Raw genomic sequence first — 16,463 nt, 5'->3', positions numbered from 1 at the left:
GCGTGTCCCCTCCTCCCGTGCCACACCTGCAGCGTGTGTCCCCCCTCCTGTGCCACACCTGCAGCGTGTGTCCCCCCCTCCTGTGCCACACCTGCAGCGTGTGTCCCCCACCCCGTGCCATCCGGGGCGATCCGCCCTGTCACCCCCTCCCGGCTGTGCGCACAGGCTGGGGGTATTGGGGACCCCCTGTGCCCCCCTGTGCCGGGGATCGGTCACCCCTTCCCTCCCTGGCGCCCTCCACACCTCGGCACATCCCGGGATCGGCTCCTACAGGGCCTGGAGATGCTCCCAGCACGGCTGGGGAGGGATTCCCTTATTCATCCCGGTTTGGGAGAGTTGGGTTTTTGGGAATGCCACACTCCCCTCAACTTCCCAACGGGAATGGGAGAGGCATTTGGGGGCTGCGACCCCGTTCCCACTGCGTTTCCCTGCCCACACCAAGCCCGGGTGCCTCTCCTCTCCCTGCTCTGCTCCCATCCATTCCCCCATCTCCCTTTCCCAGGAAACCTCGGCCAGCACGTTCCTCCTGGCAGCCTCATTCGCAGTGGAAGTGCACAAGACATCTCCATTAACGCCAAAATAATTCACGGCAATTAATGGGACTGACCTTGAGCAGTGACAGGAGCTGAAGATGCCCCCGGGAAGAGGCGGCCCCGCAGGGCTGAGCAGGAGGATGGATCCCCCCGAGGGCCCCCAGCACCTCTGGGTGCTGCTGGGAAAGCTTTGGGACCAACACCAGGGTGAGGAGGAGGAGGGAGATGGGGATGCGCCTCAATCCCCGCCACCTGGAATTCCACAGGAATGGCCGAGCGCTGTTCTGGAGCGGCCCCGCCACCTCCCAGGCGCTCGCTGCTCGTTTCCATAAAAATCCCATGATTTATAAACCAATCTCCCAATTGCTTCGGGAGGGGAGGGGAGGGCTGGGCTGACTCCCGGGCTGAGCCCCCCGGGACGGCACCGCCCTGATCTCCTCCTCCCCAGCCTGCCTAGGTGGGACAAATCCTCAATTTCCCCACTTCAGAACGAGCACTGGGAAATTGGGGATGGTGCCCTGTCCTTCCCCGCCTCGGGATCCTTTTCCCACTGATGGATGAGGCTTTTAAAGAGGAATGTTTGGGTGCAATCCCTCCCGCGTTCCCGCGGTGCCTCTGGCAGGTTCTTGGCAGCACCGCTGGGAGATTATTTTTTTTTTTCAGCCGTTCCAGAAAGGAGTATTTTTACCCCAGCTGGATTTTATTTATGACTCCGGCGCTGGCGGGCGGAGGGGGCTGGAGTGGGTTGGGATCTCTCCCGAGCGAGGAGCAAAGCCAGGGGGAGATGCCAGAGATAAATCCCCTTATTTCAGCAGGAACTGAGGCAGGGAAGGGCAAAACGTAACCCCAGAACGATTTCCCACGTGTCCTTGTGGGGACCCACCCGAGCAACTCCTGGATGGATTTTCCAAGGAGTCATCCTAAAAAAAACAACTACTGAGGGATGTCCAGGCAGGGTTGGGTCTGGATAAATTCCCAAATGGTGATTCCCAAATGGTGATTCCCAAATGGTGATTCCCAAATAAGCCCCGGGCACCTCGGGGACAGCAGCTCCGTCCCACTCCCCAAAACAGCACAAACACCCCGTTGTCCAGAGCGGGACGGGACGGGCTGGAGGCGCTTCCCACGTGGATCAATCCCGGCTGTGGGAGCCAGTCCCAGGGATTCGGTGCCAGCTCGGGCCGGCCTCTCCATCCCGGTAATCCCTGGCCGGCGTTTCACCTGCCCTAATCCCGGGCAGCACTCACTAATCGCTGGGATAACAGGGCGCTAATCAGCCCTAATCCCTGTGGGAGCCGCTCTGGAGGTGTCGCTGCTGCCAGGGCACCTCCGGAGGTGGCATCAGAAGGGAGCCGCTTCCACTTTTCCTGGGGAAACTGAGGCACGGCCTCTCTCCAGCTCTGCTGTTTCCAAGGCTTTGCTGGGATGAATCCATGAAGAGCAAGGAGAGCTCCTGGCGTGCAAACCCCTCCTCTGGATGCATGAAAACACATCCCAAACCCCATTTTTGGGGGGATTTACCAAAAAGCCAAGATCCAGTGCTGAGCTTCGCACCTGGAGTTGTTCTTTTCCACCCACAGGACCCTCCAAAGAAGATCAATCCCTCATAAACCAGAAAGAATTAATCCAAACCAGCCCTGGGGATGTGTCAGGCGAGTGAAAGCCTTACTCCAAGCCTCTGTTTTTCCCATTATTTTCCAATAATGCACACAGGGAAATTCTTGGGTAGTGGCAGGAGCATCCCAGCCCTGCCCCAGAGCTAATCCTGGGTGGGAGCTGAGTGGCTGATCCTAAAACATGATTAAAAATACATCTCAATTCCCTCCCTTCCAGAAATCCATTTGTATCCTCAGCCCTTCCTTCTATAGTTCTGATAATGACAGAAATAGAGAAATCCCGTAATTGCCATAAATTCATTTTATGTGATTATTTCTAAGGAGATGGGGGAGGAAAAAAAAAAAAAAAAAAGCCTTTTATTGGAATTAATTGTCCAGCTGGATTCATGGTTCATTGTATGGATCCATGGCTCTGTCACTGGTCCCAGAGGCCATCCCAAGGTTCTCCATCCTCCCCCCAAAAAATGGGTGGGAAAAGCAAAAAAAAAAAAAAAAAGGCTCAAATACTTCACTCCCGAGCTGCTGCAGGTCCTGAGCACATCCCAGCAAATTGGTCTGACTTTTGGGTGCCCCAAAGAGTGCAAAGGCACATTAGGTATTGAATGCAATATTTATAATATTTAAATGAATATTTTAATAGCCCCATAAAAGGAGCGGAAGGAAGAAGCAAAGCAGTGGCGCCAAAGCCGCTCCTTCCTGCGAGATAAAAATGTTTCATTTCAGTTTTACTGCTCAGCTCCATCCCTGCCTCGACTTTTATATTCTATTAAAATATTAATTTCGGGGTAGAACGGAGGAATTTAATATTTTAGCTGATTTAAAAAGTCAATATTATCAAAGTTGGGGGTTGGGGAGGGTCTCAGAGGAGAACATCTCAATAGACCAGCAGTGACATTATTTCCCTTTTCCTTCCAAAAATTTTTATCCCACAGGGAAATTTCTCCATTTCCCCTTTTACCTCTACTTTTGAGAGGGAAAAAAACCATCAAGGATGGGTTCCCCAATGTTTAAATCCCTGTTTTGTGTGCATCCAGAACTCCCTGATGGAAACAGAGCATCCCATCATCCTCCAAATCCAGGGAATTGATGAGCACCCCCTTCCTCCAGCACCAGGGAATCAAAGCACCTAATTACAGCAGCTCATTAGGAGGGGTGGTTATCTTGGCAGCCAGAGAGGCCAGCAAGAGAGTTTCTCTCCTTGGCTTGCTGTTTGTTTTGGGTTTAAAATAAAAAATAAATTAAAATGTGGAGGTTTGGAGTTTGGATTTAAGCACTGGGTGAGCTCCAAAGCAGCTCCTCTGAAACCAGGGCTGGGCAGGCCATGGGAATTTGGGGTTGGGAGCAGTGGGGTGAGGACCAGAGCATCATTTTACCCCACTTTGGGAAGGACTGAGGGGATTTGTGGCACAGTGAGGACCAGCACTTTATTTTATCCTCATCTTGGAGGGGCTGAGAGAATTTGCAGCACAGTGAGGACCAGCCCATCATTTTATCCTCATTTTGGAGGGGCTGAGGGCACTTGCAGCCCCTAAATCAGGCTCTTGAAGTAAGCAAGGCCTAGCAGATGCTGATAAAACCCAAAAGCAACAGGTCCTGCCTTAAACAAAGCCCATCTTCCCTCCTGACCCTGAGGTTTCATGAGGGCAGGACCCCAAATATATAAACACATAAAAATTGAAGAATCCTTTCTTGTCCAGCCCTGCCCCACTCCCTGTGCAGGTGAGAGCTTGCAGGAGAGCACCTGGAGGTGTCCCCAGCAGCATCAAAGGACACCTTGGGGACTGTCCCCACTCCATCCCCAGCCTGATCTGGTTTTTTAGGGTACCTTGGGGTCAGTTTGCTCCATCCCACAGCCTGATTTGGTTTTGATTTTGTTTTTTTGACTGGGGGTGCCTTGGGATTAATTTGCTCCATCCCACAGCCTGACTTGGTCTTTTGGGGTACCTTGGGGTCAGTTTGCTCCATCCCACAGCCTGATTTGATTTTTGGGGTACCTTGGGATCAGTTTGCTCCATCCCCAGCCTGATTTGATATTTGGGGTGTCTTGAGATCAGTTTGCTCCATCCCCAGCCTGATTTGATTTTTGGGGTACCTTGGGATTAATTTGCTCCATCCCACAGCCTGATTTGGTTTTTTGGGGTGCCTTGGGATCAGTTTGGTCCTGGCCACGGGGTGCTGGCAGCTCAGGGATCCTGCCACACCCATGAGTGTCACCTGTGTCCCCAGCTGGGCACTCTGCTGCACCCCAAACCCCAACACCAGCAGCAGGAGGGGGGTTCCCCTTCTCCCTCCGTGCCTCCCCCAGGGCATTTCAACCCCGACACTTGCCGAGGGAATCTCCCCGAGCAAGGAGGGACCAAACCCATCCCAAATTCCCCCCGGCACTGCCCAGCCCGGAGCCCTGCGGAGCCTGGCTCTGATCCCGGAGCTCCCTCCCGGCTGCCGCGTCCAGCGGGATAACGATGGAGCAGCTGCGAAACCAGCTGGGTCAGCCTAATGGGCATCCCATAATGGCCAGGGGGTGCTGGGGCCGCGGGATCCCAGCTGGAACAGCAACAGGAGCCGGGAAAATCCTTCCCTCGCTGCCATTAGCCATCCCAGCTGGGATTGGGGCTGGTCCCATCCCGCCCGGACGGGCAGAGCCCCCCTGGAAAGAGCATTTAGGAGCATGAATTTTTCAGGAGCTCGTTTAGCAGCGAGCATCCTCCCAGCTGGTTCTGGGCAAAGAGGATTAACCCCTTGGGGTGGGGATGGAGAGGGCAGATCCCCAGTGGGAATGGGGCCGCTGGGATTTGGGGGTGGAAAAAGCAGAATTAGGAGCAGGGGATGTGTTTGGCTCTTTGATTTCCTCTCCGGGACCAGGGAATGGCAGCGGGGATTGGGTGTCACCCAAAATATCCCCGGAACGAGCAGGAAAAGCCCTGACGGTGCTCCCGGGGAGGCAAAACCCGCCGGGAAATCCGCGCAGAGGGCTTTGCCTGCATCCCCCATCAGCTGCTCGGAGCCCCCGGGGTCCCGGGCAAACCCGGATCCGACGGGAAGGAGCCACCGGCAGGACCGGGAGGCGTCGGGGGAAATTGCATTTGAAGCGCAGCCAGTGCTGGAGTCTGGAATAATTATAGCAGCGGGGTCAAAAGAGCCTCCTGCAACATCGTTTTTCCCCGCTCAATAGGCAGCAGCTGTTTAAAATGAAATAAAAAAGCCCCCAGAAAGTCCACACGAGGGAAGGGTGGAGAACAGCCAGGAGAGAGGGAGGATTCTCCAGCGGGATAATGGCTGGGCTGTCTTGGGGAAAGAATCAGCATTTTCTGGCCAGCTCTGCTGTTGAAGGTTTCTAGCAATGATTTCTCTCAGAGGTTTTTCAACAAAACTCCCCTGCCCTCGGTGGTGTCTGGCCAAAAATGATTCGGGGTTTGGCTGCAGGTGGGCACGGCTCAATTAAAGCCCCCAGGGCCCCTGGGGAGTGTCTGATCGATCCTTTCCATCGACCTGCTAATGGGGCTGCGGTGGGGAGGGATTTTCTGATGTCTCCAACCCTTTCAGACCCTCTGGGAGCTGGGGGAGCATCTGCTGGGTTATCCCATCCTTCCTCAGCCTCATCTTCCTCCCCCGGAGCTGGGAGGGTCCCCATAGCTGCATTTCTCCAGTCTGGGGTTAGGGTTTGTAAAGCCTTGGAGGGCTCTGCAAAAGGGCTGAGGGGCTGTCACCCATGTCCAGGGTGTCCTTTGTCACCTCCCTTCACCTGACAAAAAAGTTGAAGCCAAACACGCTGGGATTTTTGACTAAATCCCACAAATTCGAAGCCAAACCCCCTGGAATGGCCAAACCATCTGATCCCAGAGCATCTGCCCAGTGGGGGATGGCAGAGAAGAGCCTGGATCCACACAGGGAGCAATTCCTGGCAGGAATATTAAACTTCACAACCAATGGATGGGAGTTCTACCAGCAGCTTTCGATGGCAACAGATTTTGGTACTACCCCAGCTTTATTGCTGGGAGGATTCCCTAAATCCCTAAATGCTTTTAGGGTCCCTAAAAGCATTTTTCAGTCATTTCTCCCTTCTCCCATCGCTGCTGCTTCATCCAGGGATGCTGAAGGATCTGGGAGAGGGATGGGAAGGTGGATGGGATGCACTGGTGAGGATTTGTGGGCACAGGTTTGGGATGGGTTCATCCCACCGGGGAAGCTGCTGCAAGCACCAGGGATTATCCCAAGGAAAACCCCTGAATTCCCTTTCCTCCAGACAGAATTCCTGGTTCTGTGCCTGACAGGGGATATTTGTTCCTCTTTTCAGGGGTAAAATAGGGGAAATTCCCAAGGGATCCTCAGCCCCTCCTCATCCTGGTGATGGAGGGAGGAACAGGAGGATGAAGAGTGGGGAAATGGGCAAAGTTCTGGAAAAAAGGGTTGGAAAATCCAGGAGAGGGCTGAGCAGGGAGCTCAGGGTGGCAGCTCCATGACTGCAGCTGAATTCTGGCCCTGGCTTTGGGCAAAGACAGGAAAGAAAATCCCCCTCTGGGACTGCAGCCTGGGATGCTCTGGATCACCCAAATGGGGTCATTTTCCTGCTTTTTGGCCAAAGCTGCTGCAGCTTGACCTTGAACCGGTGTCTGGTTCCCTCCTGCCAGCCCTGAACTGCTGGATTTCCAGCAAAATGCAATCAGGAGCTGGGTGAGAGCTGTTCCTGCCCAGCCCTGGCTCCAGGGAACTTGGCTGGCACCCCAAACACCCCAAATGGCCTCAGGGTGACCGGGAGGGGCTTGCAGAGGAATTTTGGGGGCTCCCAGCAGCAGTGAAAGGGGAGCCTGGGGAAGGAGGGGAAGCAAACAGCCCCTGCCATCCTCAGATCTCCCAATTAATGCTCCTAATTCCCTGTTTGCAGCCTGATCAGGGTGCTGATGGAATCAAGGATCCCTCTGGAGGCTCCCTGCCCCACGGGGAGCCGCGGGCCGAGCCTGACTCCACCGCGGCGGCGTCACAGCGGCGATATTGAATTATTCCCCTGCCTTTTTCTGGGAATTGCCAGTTAAGGCTCTTAGGCAGGGCTCACTCCCAGCTCCTAATCTCATTCACCTGCCATTTACCCCAGGAGCAGAGCACGAGGAAGCACAGCATGCACAGACGTGGGGGAGCACGCTGCTAATTAGAGGGAATAATCAATATTTACCAATGGGATGGCATTGCTTAGGAGAGGGAATAATCAATATTGACCAGGGAATAATCAATATTGACCAGGGAATAATCAATATTGCAAATTCCAGGTGTGTGGAGCTGGGGTGCAGCAAAGGGAAAAATGGGTCCTGGCACTCCAAAATTCCTCAGGAAACGAAGTGGAAAAGCAGAAATTGGGGTTTGTTGTGCATGTGGATTCATAATGTTAATAAAAAATCAAAATAGTTACCAAGTTATTTTAAATATTATATTGTGTTATATTGTGTTATATTGTGTTATATTGTGTTATATTATATTTAAAGTTATCTTCTCTATATTAAAATATATATTTAATTTAAAATTTTATTTTCATTTAAAAATTAAAACAATTCCCTAAGCACCCAAACCTCCAGCCTGGCACCTGGGGGTCTCCAGGGAATGTTCTCCCAATCCCCAGGATTTCTGGGCCCTAAAACCAGATTTAGGGACACCAAAACCATTTCCAAGCTCGATCAAACTTGGCCAAGTTGCTCATGAAATAAGGAGAGAGGAAATCTGAGAGTTTGGGTTTCACACTGGCAGAGGGAGAGGCTTTGTCCTGAAATCCTTTCTCCACTTCCAAGTTGCCTTCAGGGATGCTGGAAATACCCTGATATCCAAGGAGCCCCCCTCAAATCCCTTCCTTTCAGCCCTCAAAGTTATCATTTAATTAAATACAACCCAAAACGCTTTGATTAGGGCCCAAGACTGATATGTCTCTTTTTTCAAACCTATTAAAAATTTAAAAACCCCAAAAGCCATGGGGGTGGAAGTTCCCATCAGTGTGGAGGGAGAACAGGGACAAAGCAGCATCAGGAATGGATGTGGTGCCACAGAGGCAGATGGAGGAGAGCTCAGGATGAGAAATCCTCTTTACCCCACCTATATTTTGCTAAATTTTGATCCTTTTTCGACCATAAACTTTTTTTAAAAACCCTCTTTTTTAACACCTCCCCAGAGGGCTGCAGCTCCCTGCTGAAAATAGGGAGGCTGCTGACACCCACTCCACGACTCCTCCCGTCCTCAGTTCCACTTTTTTGTGCTATTGATATGATTTTTTTCCTTTCTCCTGGCTCATTTCAAGCCTGAGCTCCCCAGACTCCGGCTGACATCTGTTAATATCCTGAAACCCGAGCCCCAAGGCTTTCCAACCACACTGCTGCTATTTTCAGGCCCTGCCGGCATCAGGAGGGGTTTTCCCCACCCTGGGCTCGCTGGCAGCCCCGGGCCATCAACGACATCAACCCGCTGAGTTTTCCACTGGATTTGTTCTCCAGGGACTGCACAGGCTCCAGAGAAGGTGGAGAAGCTGCAGGGAGAGGGTGAAACCAAAATTGTCCCCAATAGCGGGGACAGAAGCGAGAGGAATGGTGGATTTGTCTTTCCAAACAAGCTGTGGGTCTGCTGGGAGATAAAGCCAGCGCTGGGAGATAAACAATGGGAAGGATTCCACTGATTGGTGAATGGAAAAAGGTGTTTGCTTTTATAAATAAACTTTAGGTTTGCTGATAAATGAAATTAGACATTGAGAGATGAAAGAAACAATGGGGAAAAAAAAACTCTAAGTTCTGTAAGAATTAAAAATCAAAGGGAGGGTTATTCATTAGAGGGAAATCTTTGGTATCAGGTGTTTTGGGAAGTCTGTACCTCTCAAGTACCTCAGCCAATGGGGAAAGAGAGAAGGGAAATGTGGCTGGAAAATTGGGATAAAAAGGGAGGCTGCATCCTCCAAAAATTGGAGAGATCCCAGGGGAATGCCCCATGGCCTCTCCCTTTATTGGAATAAAGTAAAAGGACTCCTCTGTCTCCTTTTTGGACATAAACCTCTGGTGTTTGTGGATTAATTTTCCTAACAGAGGGGACCAGCAGACCCTGAGAAAGACAAAGCACATCCCACCATGCCCAGCCCTCCTCCCAGCCTCACCCCCTCATCCTGCTAACTCCAAACTCCATCTGGGGAGAAGACAAAAACAATAATTTAAATATTTTTTTAATTTTTTATTTTTTTGTGCATATTGAGCGTGCCGCGCTCTCCGCCCGAGCCCAGCCTCTGTTTTACCGTACTAATGACTTTTTACACTCCAGGTAAAATCAGAACAAGACGAGAAGGCTTTTCGAAAGCTCGTTCTGACAAATTCCTCACTGTAATTACTGGAGCAGAAAGAACTCATCAGCAGAACACGCCGTTGCTCGGGGCGCTAAAAGTCTCGAGTGGTGGTGAATGGCCCAGATCCGGGAGCCGGGCAGGGCTCGGCAGGTCCCGCACGCCCAGCCCCGCTCCCCTCCCGACCCAGGAGCGATTTTATACCCCAGTGATCCCGAGAAATGCCCGTCCCCCCGGGGCACGGCGGGGGCTGGGCTGGGGCTGGTGGTTAAAGGAGATTTGGGGCTGGTTGGGTTCCCTGGGGAGGGTGAGGGTCCCCCAGGATGGTTCCCGCTGCTCACCCAGCTCTGTGTGCTGGGGTGGGGGAAAAGATTAAAAAAAATCCATTTCCATCAAAATGAAATTCATGGAAAGCGAGAGGGGGAAATAAAGCCCAGCCTGGGCTGGTGGCAAAGCAGCCAGTGCAGGGTGTCAGCAGCCAGCTGAACATCCCTTGGAATATCCTTTGGAATATCCCCTGGAACATCCTTGCAATATCCTTTGGGACATCCCTTGGAGCATCCCTTGGAATATCCCTTGGAACGTCCTTGGAATATCCCTTGGAACGTCCTTTGGAATGTCCCTTGGAACGTCCTTTGGGATATCCTTTGGAATGTCCCTTGGAATATCCCTTGGGACATCCCTTGGAACGTCCTTTGGAATATCCTTTGGAATAACCTTGGAATATCCCTTGGAACATCCTTGGAATATCCCTTGGGACATCCTTGGAATATCCCTTGGAATATCCCTTGGAATGTCCCTTGGAACGTTCTTTGGAATATCCTTTGGAATATCCCTTGGAATATCCTTTGGGACATCCCTTGGAACGTCCTTTGGGATATCCTTTGGAATAACCTTGGAATATCCCTTGGAACATCCTTGGAATATCCCTTGGAACATCCTTGGAACATCCCTTGGAACATCCCTTGGGACATCCCTTGGAACATGTTTGGAACATCCCCTGCGACATCCCAGGGAACATTCCATGGAACATCCCTTGGAACATCCCTTGGAATATTCACCTGTCCCTTGGGACATCCCTTGGATATCCCTTGGAACATTCCTTGGGATATCCCTTGGACATCCCTTGGGATATCCCTTTTGGGTTTCATCCCCGGCTCAGGAGATGCTGGGGAGCAGCTCAGCAGGGAAAAGCCACCGGGCTGTCCCCAGGTGGCAGCTGGGTGGCACGGGCTGGGGGAGCAGCTCGGAGGTGGCAGCAGGGGACAGGGCAGGGGCTCCCCAGGACCACCCCAACCCCACATCCTCATCCCCAAACCTGGGCCAGGCACCCTCCTGGTCACACCCACGAAATGTCTCTCTTCCACGAGCGATGGCTTGGCTGGGAAGGGGTTTGGGAAGAGCTTTTGAGGCGTTTTGACGGAACTGCAGGTGTGTCGTGACATTCCTGGCCCTCATCCTGTAGGGGGACAGAATGTAAGAAAATGGAGATAGTGCAGAAAGTGATCTTACCCCTAAGGAGCTGCAGCTGGGTCAATTATCAAAGATTAGGAGCAGGCCACAGCTGTGACCAGTGAGAAGAAGAGTGCTATAAAAGAGTGGGGTGGCTGGGTGAGAAGGGAACTGCAGTCAGTGGGCTGCTTTGAGAAGAAGAAAGAGTCAGTGCTTGGAGAGCACCAAGAAGGTGTGAAACCTTTGTGATGAGGAGACAGCAGTATGGAACCCCTGCCATAAGATGACAACATCATCCCTCATGTCCTGGCCACAGCACAGGGAAAACCCATCCTGGTTTGGCTGTCATTGCCCTCTCCAGCCCCCTCCAGCCAAGGCAGCTCCCAAGGAGGGAAATCTCCTAAAAAAACGGGCTCTAAACCTGGGCTGAGCAGGTGAGGGATGAGGGAGAGGGGAAATCCATCCACCCTGAATCCTCCACCCCTCTAGCAGGATGAACCCAGGATGGATCTAGAGCATGGATGGATCCAGAGCAGGATGAACCCAGGATGGACCTGGATAGATCCAGAGCATGGATGGATCCATGATAAACCTGGATGGATCCAGAGCAGGATGGATCCAGAGCAGGATGAACCCAGGATGAATCTGGATAGATCCAGACCATGGATGAACCTGGATGGACCTGGATGGATCCAGAGGATGGATGGATCTATGATGGACCTGGATGGATCCATAATGGACCTGGATGGATCCAGAGCAAGAGGAGAAGTCACCTCCAGCTCACCCCCACTGAGGTCAGCCCCACAGAGCATCCCAAACTGAGCACTTCCAGCAGCGCCACGGTCCCACAGAGCTTTCCCTGCCCCCTGGAAAAGCTGGAGCTCGGATCCTGACCCACCCTCTGCACTCTCCAACTGCGTTTGCTGCCCTCAGCAGCCAATCCATTGATGGGCAAAGCTGCTTTTTTGGAGCATCCTAAATCTCCAAAAAGACTTTTTAGATGTTTCCTTGGCTGGCTGGTTTGGATTTACAGCACCCAGGTCATGCAAGAGCTCTCTCTGCCCTCTCCCAGAGTGAGACTTGGAAAACAAAACCTTCCCTTTTTTGGGGGGGGCTCTCTCCTTTCCTTTGGGGTCCCTGCACCCTGATTTTGGCACAGAGTGTGACCCCAAGGCTCCCCCAGCACCCCGAGAGTGGGGCTGGAGCAAACAGGGAGAATGGATCCCTCTGCTCTTAATCTCCCTCTATCTGCTAATTAAATATTGATGGTAGTTAAATATTCATAGAACATTTGGCTCGGAGTTTTTATCTGTCTTCAGGCGGATGTGGGGTCTTTGATGTGTTATTTTCCTGGTCACCCAAGGTCCCAGAAGCCTCCAGACTTGTCAACACTCTTTTGAGGGAGTTTTTTTCCCCCTTTTGCCGCGTGTCGCTGGAAGAGGTTTTGGCTCCTTTCATCCCCTGCTTCTTTTCCCTTTTTATCCTCTTTCCTCCTGGATCTCTCCCCAGATGATTCCCGCGGTTCTGGAGGTGTCTGGGAGCCTGGTGGTGCCTCCGAAGGGGAGGTTGAGCATCACCCGCTGCTCTGGAAGCCTCTCCATCAGCAGGGAGAAGCCCCGGAGGGTCCCCGCCGGTACCGGGGGGCACGTCCGGACCCCGGGGTGCTGCACCCCGGCTTGGGGACCCCCAAGCAGCGGCGTGACCCGGCCAGGCCGTGTGGGGGAACAGCACCGAGAGCCGTTCGTGAGGCAGCACTGACATCTTGTGCCAGACGCCGGGAAAACAACATCCCGGGATTGCTGGGATGGATGCAGGAGCTCCTGCGCTGCAGCCGCGCCCCAAACCTGCCCGTGCCCACCCGGGGCTGGCGCCTCACCCAGCTCAGGGCTTGGCCATGGATGCCGAGCAAGCCCCGAGGGGCCAAAAATGACAGAGGGACCCGGGCCTCAGCCCAGCCCTGCACAGCTGGTGCTCATCCCCTTCTTCATCCCCAGCTTCACTCTCATCATCCCCAGATTTATCCCCATCTTCATCTCCATCATCATCCTCATCATCACCCCCATACTCCCCATCTTCATCCCTTCATCATCCCCTTCATCATCCCCATCATCATCACCATCTTCTTCTCCGTCTTCTTCTCCGTCTTCATCCCCATCTTCATCCCCATCTTCATCCCCATCTTCATCCCCATCTGCATCCCCATCTTCATCCCCTTCATCATCCCTATCATTATCCCCATCTTCACCCTCATTTTCATCCCCATCATCCCCATCTTCATCCCCTTCATCATCCCCTTCATCATTCCCATCATCCCCATCTTCATCCCCATCTTCATCCCCATCGTTATACCCATCATCATCCCCATCTTCTTCTCCATCTTCATCTCCTTCATCCCCATCTTCACCTCTTTCATCATCCCCATCATTATCTCCATCTTCATCCCCTTCATCCCCATCTTCTTCTCCACCTTCATCCCCATCTTCATCCCCTTCATCATCCCCATCATTATCCCCATCTTCACCCTCATTTTCAGCCTCATCATCCCCATCTTCATCCCCTTGATCATCCCCTTCATCTTCATCCCCATCATCATCATCATCATCCCCATCATCTTCATCCCCATCTTCACCCCCACCACCTCCCTCATCCCCTTTGAGCTGTCCCATTCCAACCTTTCCCACCTGGAATGTTCCCTGGGGACATCAGGAAGGTCCTTCCCCACACCCAGCCCTGGAAATCTTTCTGGAAGGATTTTAGGGGAATTTCCAAAGCGGGGGAAGGGGAATCCACACCACCTGCTCAGAACGATGCCAGGGGAGCATTCTCTCGAGGAAAATACCCCGGGGTGTGCCTGGAGGAAATGAATTCATCTCCCCTGGGGTGTCTTTTCCTCCCTGGTCAGGCGGTGGCAGAAAATACGTGTGAAAAAGGTCACCGAGGCCACCGGGGCAGATCGGAGCTGCTGATAGCGGGAAAACACCGCGGGGAGCTCGGGGAGGGGGATTCGGGTGGGCTGAAACAGAATTCTGCAAACCCTGGTGATGCTGATCCCCCTTACCCATCACCACCTCCCTGCATCCCACGGGCACTGCCCAGCCTTGGGGCTGGAGCCTGGAGAAAAGCCAGAGAGCTCCCAGTGATTAGTTTTGATCCCAGCACGTGGGTGCAGAGGATTTTATGAGCATCTTCCTTGCTGGTTTGGGATTTATCCTTTTTCTTATTTTGCACCTTTCAGGTTTCTGGGAAATGATGAGGAGAGTGGAGATCAGGAGTCAGAGGAGGCTTTGGGTTTATTTGAGTTCTAAACTCGGGTTTTTCAAAGGCCAGGGTAGGGAAGAGCTCACTCAGCTCGAGCAGCCCAGCCCTGATCGCAATCTCAGGCAGAGGAGTTCGGTGTGAAATCAGCGTTGGAGCCGGGGCCGTCCCTGCGGGGGCAGCCGGGGTGCCGGGGCCAAAGGACACGGGAAATGAGTCAGTGAGCACCCGAGAGGTGCCGGGGAAGGGGGAGAGTGCAGCCCGGGACAGCTGAGAGAGGATGAAATGCCCGGGGACAAGGGCACAGCCACAAAACCCCTGCCCTGAACCCAGGGACAGCAGAACAGCCACAAAACCCCTGCCCTGAACCCAGAGACAGCAGAACAACCCCAAAACCCCTCCCCTGTGCCCAGGGACAAGGGCACAGCCACAAAAACCCTGCCCTGTGCCCAGGGACAGCAGAACAACCCCAAAACCCCTGCCCTGTGCCCAGGGACAAGGGGACAGCCACAAACCCCCTGCCCTCAGGAGATGGGGACAGGGATTGTCATCCCAAATGGGAATTTTTCACCTCTCTGAGGTGCCCACCACTGCTCCAGGCTCTAACCTTTTCCCTTTGGGGCTGCTCTCCCTCTGGGCCAGTGGGATGTGGGGACACAGCTCCAAAGTCAAGAGAGGAGCCCAAACCCCCAAGATTTACACCAGAGCCACACAATGCCACGTTTTTCACAGTGTTTCCACTTCCCACAGGTGGGAACATCACTCCCAGCCTTTCCCTGAGCCTGAATTAGGGAGGTGAGGGCGACATGGGCTGGTCCAAGCCTGGACCAGCTTCTTCTTCCAGCAACACCTGTGGCATGCTCGGCGTTCCTCCCACAGGATTGACTTGTCTGAAATTGGATTTAGCTGTGATTTTCCTGGTGAAATCTCCTCTGGAAAAGGATGGCAGCACTCATTCCATCCTAATTCCACAGGAGGAAGGAGTTTCAGGCCAGCCTAGGACATAAAAAATACCCCAAAACATCTCCACTGCTTTCTGGGAGCAGAATGCAGCTGGGCTCTGCAGGGACGTGGGTGGCAAAGGGGACACCTATTTCTGGGGACGTTTTTTTTTGGTGACCCAATCTGATAGAAACCATCTCTGCAGCAGCTGGGGAAGTCCTGGGTGGCTGAGGCCGGACAAGGACTTTAAAAAAGGAAATAGCACGAACGGGGTGTGAATTCAGTGGTTACCTCAGCGTCAGATGGAAAAGCTGACCCGACCACGCTTGAAAAGGGAGAAGAAGAAATCAAACAGAGGGAGAAGAAGAAATCAAACAAATCCTTGCTAGAAACAGCCCTGACCTGGCAAAGCAGCTCCACTTTGGCTGCTTCAGCCGCAGCAGCCGCCCCGGGGGTTATTGATCGGCTGAGAGGGGAATGCAGCATCGATAAAGCATCGGCTGGAAAAGCAGCTCTGCCCCGGGGGTGAGCGGCATTCCCGGGCTGTCCCGGGATGTCCCGGGCTCTCCCTGTGTGTCCCCAGCTGTCTCACAGCCAGAGCTGGAAGTGCAGCCCAAGAAACAGTGTTGTTTTGGTTTTTTTAAGTTTTTCTAAGCCTTCTGATGTTTATGTTTTTGTAACGATTTTTTAATGTAAATAGCTTATGGTTTTGTGTTCTTTTACGGAGGAAGAAAAATTTAATAAACTGTTAATTTGTCTGGTGTCACTGGAGAGGTAGCACTGTCATCTTCTAATCTACTGCCACTTTTGGAAATCTGTAAATTTTAAAGTCAGAAATTAAACTTGCTTCTTTTTTACTTTAGAGAGCTGCGTGTCAGTGTCGTTTTATTTCGTGTACTATAGCAACAGAAACAGGGAAAGAAAGGGAGGAAAAAGATGTTTTCCAGCCCAGATGATTAGTGGGATCAGTGGGATCAGTGGATTTTTGGGGCCACCCCAGAGCAGAGACTCTGCCCACCTCCCGTGTCCTTCTCTGCATCAAACACTGACGAGCTGGGAATGTCATTTCCGCCCTTCTTTGCCTGCTGCAATTTTTAAAATTCCTGCAATGGAATTTTACCTCGGAGTCATTAAAAGGGGTTTTTCCCAGACAGACAAACCCTGTTTTGTTTTCCTTCCTTTTGTTTTCCAGGGAACATTTTCTACCAGTTGCAGCAGGAGCTCTGTGGTGCGTGGGGGTAGGAAAAGGGATGAGGGAAAAGATGGATCCAGTCAGGGAAAGGCAAGCCAAGGCCTGGGCCAGAGCAGAGCCAGAGACATCTCTGCTCCCCCAGGAGGCACGAATTGGGAATGTGGGTGATGACAAAAGGT

Source organism: Fringilla coelebs (assembly GCF_963513975.1).
Source record: "Fringilla coelebs genome assembly, chromosome: 20".
NCBI lineage: Eukaryota > Metazoa > Chordata > Aves > Passeriformes > Fringillidae > Fringilla > Fringilla coelebs.
Note: the sequence above shows the minus strand (reverse complement) of the source record.